Source organism: Lagenorhynchus albirostris, chromosome 15, assembly GCF_949774975.1.
Source record: "Lagenorhynchus albirostris chromosome 15, mLagAlb1.1, whole genome shotgun sequence".
Lineage (NCBI taxonomy): Eukaryota > Metazoa > Chordata > Mammalia > Artiodactyla > Delphinidae > Lagenorhynchus > Lagenorhynchus albirostris.
Window position 1 is genome coordinate 78,230,363 of NC_083109.1, and position 5,665 is coordinate 78,236,027.

The following is a 5,665-nucleotide window of genomic DNA, read 5'->3' on the forward strand; positions in this document are numbered from 1 at the left end:
CCCACCAGCTAGAGACCAGGAAGTCCACAGGGGCCACCCCAACCCCCATCTGTCTGGCATCCCAGAGCCTGGGCTCCCCAGCTCTGGGCCCCTCTCTGCTGGGACAAGGTTTTTCTTTCAGCCCCAGTCCAGGGTCCACAGGCTTCCCAGACCCAGCCAGGCGACAGCGGAAGTGCCGCCAGGAAGCCCAGCGGCAACCAAAAGAGAAATGCAAGGGCTGGGCGCCCGCTGCTGCCCCCCCGCAGGGGAGAAGGGTGGTGCAGGGACTGGAGCTTATGGGAGAGCCCGTGGGCCCTGAGCATCAACAGCAATCCGCATCCCCGCAAGTGGTGGCGCCAGGACTAAAGCCGACATCACGTGACTCCCAAGCCTGAGAATCACTGCTGCCTCCCTCATCCCACGTGGGGCAGTGCTACGTTCAAGTCCCACGGCAACTCTTGGAGGGAGACCTTACTTTTCTTATACAGGTGAGCCGACTGAGGCTCAGAGGCTAAGCTGGATTTGAACCCATACTCCAAAGCCTCCAAAGCCTGTCGTCTTTTCACCACCCTTGAGCGCAGGTGCTCTCTGGGACCGCCTGCCTGGCTTCTCCTCACCCACTGGGACAAGCCTGTGTTGGTTTCCATCCAACCCTGGACTAGGTACCTGCCCAGGGTTTCCTGCCCGCAGAGACGGACAGAAGCTCCAACATGTCCAGTGGGAATGGCGCTCTGTTCTACATGCTGGCTTCTGTCGCGGCCTTAGCGATGGCAGATGCTGGAGAAGTGACCGCCAACCACCGGCAAAGTCTCAGGGCCCATCTACAGTGGCACCTAGGAGCCCTCTTGCACCCTCTCTGAGCCCATTTTCCGTCTATAAAAACAGGGGCCTGTTGGGCTTCCCTGGTGGTGCAGTGGTTGAGAATCTGCCTGCTAATGCAGGGGACAAGGGTTCGAGCCCTGGTCTGGGAAGATCCTACATGCCGCGGAGCAACTACACCCATGAGCCACAACTACTGAGCCTGCGCATCTGGAGCCCGTGCTCCGCAACAAAAGAGGCCGCGATAGTGAGAGACCCGCGCACCGCGATAAAGAGTGGCCCCCGATTGCCACAACTAGAGAAAGCCCTCGCACAGAAACGAAGACCCTACACAGCACAAAATAAATAAATTAAATAAATAAAGTTACTCAAAAAACAAAGAACAGGGCCCTGTCAACCTAAAAACCCTTTTTGGACTTGAGTGGAAGGAGGATCCTGCCCCCTTTTGGGCAATTCTCAAATTCCTCCAAGTTCTATTTCATTTATAGACCAGTTTTCAAAAAAAAAAAAAAAAAAACCAAAAACCCAAATTAGATATTTCATGTCCGGTTGTGTAAACGCTAGTGCACTTGGGTTTTGTTTTGTGCTCGCAGCATGTGGAATCCTAGTTCCCTGACCAGGGATCAAACCTGCAACCCCTGCCTTGGAAGTGTGGAGTCTTAACCACTGGCCCACAAGGGAAGTCCCGGGGTTTTTTTTTATTGTTTTTTTGTTTTCAATTCAATGGTTGCTGGTATATTACATTTTAAAAAGTTGTGACAAAACATATATAACAAAGTTACCACTTTAGCCACTTTTGTGTGCAATTCAGCAGCATTAATTATTCACGTTGTACAACCGTCACCAGTCTATTTTCAAAGTTTTCATCACTCCAAACAGGGCTAGTTGGCTTTTCAGCTCACAGCTGAGTGTCAGTTATGTACACGTTACAGAAGCGAGATATCTAGGTAGTCATGCAGCAGTTCTAAGAACTCAACAACTCCAAGGCTCAGAATATTCGGGCATCATACATGCCTTAAAGGCTAGCGTGAAGGGAGGGATTTTCTTCAGAAAAATGCACCTTGAGAAGCGTACACAACATTCTAGAAGCCCCTGGAGCCTGTCTATAAAGCTGTCTGCCACCCTCAACTCTCAAGGTACAGACAAGCATCATTCCTGTCCCTCATCTCCAGCCATTTATGATTTATCTTTGGTCATGACCTCACTACCCAACGGAACCTAGAATATCCTCCCAATTCTTCTGCCTCCCCCGACCTACGTGACTTTTTTGTCATCTATGTGTATTTCTAAAGTGTCTTTTATGTATAAAATTATCATGCTGCGTGGCTGTTACTTCTCTTGGGTACATATCTGGGAGGGGAACTGCTGGGCTAGAGTGTGGGAACATTCAATTTTCAGGTTAATGCTAATTTCAAATGAATTCCCACAGTGGCTGTACTCACAGTCTCATTTGTAACATGTTGAGAGACCCACACACTTGCCAGCAACCGGTCTGTCAGGCTTCTTGCCGTGTGGAGGGGTGTAAAAAAGTATTTTCTTTGTAGTCTTGATTTACAGCTCCTTGACTGCTAATGAGGCTGACCATTGTGGGGCCATATTTCCTCTCCTGTGAAATGCCTGTTCACGTGTTGCTTAGTTTCCTACTGTTTTTCTCTTACAGATCTGCAGGAAATCATCATATACCCTTCATGTATTTTTAGAATGTAATACCTCCGTTTTATCTATATTTTGATACATTATTTTAAAAAAAATCTAGTGAGCATATTCTTACTTTCAAGAGTATAACGCATGTGAGAGACTTCTACCAATTCTGAGGAGTCTTGGTGCTATTTACAGAACCTCTGGGCTACCTGGAAAGCTTCTCTGATCTCCCTCCCTCCCAATCCCGTTTGGAAAGATAAGCTTCTAGGCCAGTAATTTTATTACCATTTACCTTGTCTCCCACAGTGAACGGAAGGACAGGTACAGGAAACAGATTTTTTCTAAGTGCCTGAACTGAAAACCAAAGAGCCTGCCGCTGCAAAGGAGTGCGCTTCTGTTTGTATATTTAATATTCTACAGTTAGAGTGTGGTTACAGATGGAGGAAGAGATTAGTAGGAGGCTATAATTAAGTACAGAGCTTTCATTATTTCGGCTCATTTTCATGACAAAAAACTGCAAAAGGAAAACTCTCAGATACTAGATGTGTTTATAAGCCTGTGAACCTCTCCCAAGCGAGAAAGTAACTCAAACATCTCAATGTTGTTAAAGACTGGCCAAGAAAATGCAAAAGACAGAGCAAAGCTCCTCACCAACAAGAGCAGATGTGGCCAGGCCCAGGCCAGCTGTTCCTGGAAAGAAGCACAAGGGGCCCAGCCTGCCATCCACACAGCCTCCCTTCAGGGGGACCTTTTAGGATGGTTCACTACCCTACATGCCAGACAAACTGTTTGGGGAGGGTGGGGAGAGCCAGGAGACAGCCATCTGTGACATGCGCCACAGACTTCCAGTATAGATGATCCTTCAGAAAGTTCAGGACGTGACCCATCTCCCTTCCCAATTTCCCTACAGAAACAGTGGGGAGAAATCCCACTGTGCAGACATCAAGCAGCAGCTGAACTGCAAACAGGCCACTGACCCCGTCCTCCACGGGACCAAGTAGCCCCACAGACAGCACTGGGCCCCCTCAGGTCCTACTGAGGTGGTCATTCTAAAGAGTGAACCTTGTCGCGGTACTAGTGACCCCGCATGACCTCAACAGCCATTTGGAATTTGAGAAGAGACTGAGAGGAAGCAAAAGTGTATCTGAAGCATAACTCGTGAAGAGAGATTATAATAAGGTTGTTTAAAAAATCAGGCACAGGAATCTCTAGAGGCTGCCTTGCACCATCTCAAGACATAGCAAAGCAATGTTGTTTCTAACGCATCTCAAGCCAGAGTGGCTTTAACAAACTCAAGTCAATCAGTTTTTCTTCTTCTAGACTTGATCTCTACCAAGTAACTTCCTTCACTGAGAAAAGCAGGCTACCCCTAAGCAATGACGAATGGAAAGGGGATGCTAGGTAACAATGGCAACACCTTCCTTCCTCACCCGAACGTACGCCCCTCCTGACTACTGCCCCCTTTCTGCCTCGAGCTCACCAAGACCTCCCTAAAGAAACAAGACATTTGAGTCATGAGGGGAAACCCAGGCTTCTGGAAGCCTGCTGTGGAAACTTGTCCTCTCCCAGGACCTGGAGAAACAATCTGGCTTTGGACAAAATGGACTCCGAGGAAAGAACATTCTTAGAAACCTGAACCCCTTATTAAAAGGGCCTCACTTGGCACTCCACTAAAATGTTTCTCTGAAACCAGTTCAAGAATAGCAGAGAGAAACCAGATGTCAACTATCTGTCTAAACCTATCTCTGGAACACTCACATAGGTGGTACAAACTTTTATGAAAATGACCCTATTTATTTAGGTGCTTATTTGGAGAAAGACATACCTTCCCGTCTCAATTCAGTTACTTATGGATGAGACACAGGTACTAAAACACTGTGATGTCTTAATATTACTAAAGTATTACAGGCCAAGGGAAGAGGTGCTTGTGAGAAGCAACCACTGCATATTAACAGCAACATCTGGGGGAGGTAGAAAGACAGCTGCAGTCTCATTTCAATCATAAGAAACCTCTGAATTACTGGGAGACATAGATGATCCTTCCAAGGGTCTGAACATTCCACAGGCCCTTTAAGACGGAATCCAAAGAACCTTTGGAAAAAAGGCTCATAGAGTTGGATTTCAAGCCTCTGGCCACCAGCCCCAGGAAAACCCTCCAGGAGACCAAGTTCCAACTCCTTGACTTTGGGCAGAGGGTTTCCAGCATCAGGAATGCTCCCACTCTTTTAAGGAAACACCCGTCGGCATCAAGTCCTCTCCTCCAAGCCCTCGGCCGAGGAGCAGCTGCAGTCGTCAGTCCCTCACGCACTTGGCCGGAACAGCACCCATCCTCCCCGCCTCGTTTCTCCAGATTAAGCTGCAGTCAGGCTCTGACCGCAAGGTAAGCAACTTCTGCACCCTCCCCACCAGCCTGGCCTCTCCCACACGTAGCTCAAAGCCCTGCCCCTTGCCCACTGGGTCATAAAATCACTCAACTACACAGCAGTGCCTCCTCAAACACACAATCTGCTTGCCATGAAGTAGCACCCATCATGCACACGAGGAGCACCTAGGATTTCTTCTCAAACAAGCAGTTATTTTTAAAAGTTCCTTTACCTGACCAAAAACTATGACCACACCATGTAACATTTGTTAGAAAAATTAGTTTGGGGACTTCCCTGGTGGCACAGTGGCTAAGAATCCGCCTGCCAATGCAGGGGACATAGGTTCAAGCCCTGGTCTGGGAAGATCCCACATACTGCGGAGCAGCTAAGCCCGTGTGCCACAACTACTGAGCCTGTGCTCTAGAGCCTGCGAGCCACAACTACCGAGCCCACATGCCACAACTGCTGAAGCCCACGCGCCTAGAGCCCATGCTCCACAACAAGAGAAGCCACTGCAATGAAAAGCCCACACACTGCAACAAAGAGTAGCCCCCGCTCGCCCCAACTAGAGAAAGCCCGTGCGCAGCAATGAAGACCCAACGCAGCCAAAAATAAATTTTAAAAAATCCCCCCACCCCCCAAAAAAAGAGATATTAGTTTTTGGGGAAAAAAAAAAACAGGAAGTTGGCATCCCATCTCTGATCATCACCAGCTTTTAAAATAATTTCACAAATCTTGTAACTTCCGAAAGCAAGACGCTTTGCTCACTCCGCAGTACATTCCACTAAATTTGGACACTACTTTCCAAATTTAAAATTAACTTCACAAGCAGCTAAAAAACAACTCAAAAATAAAGACAAGCA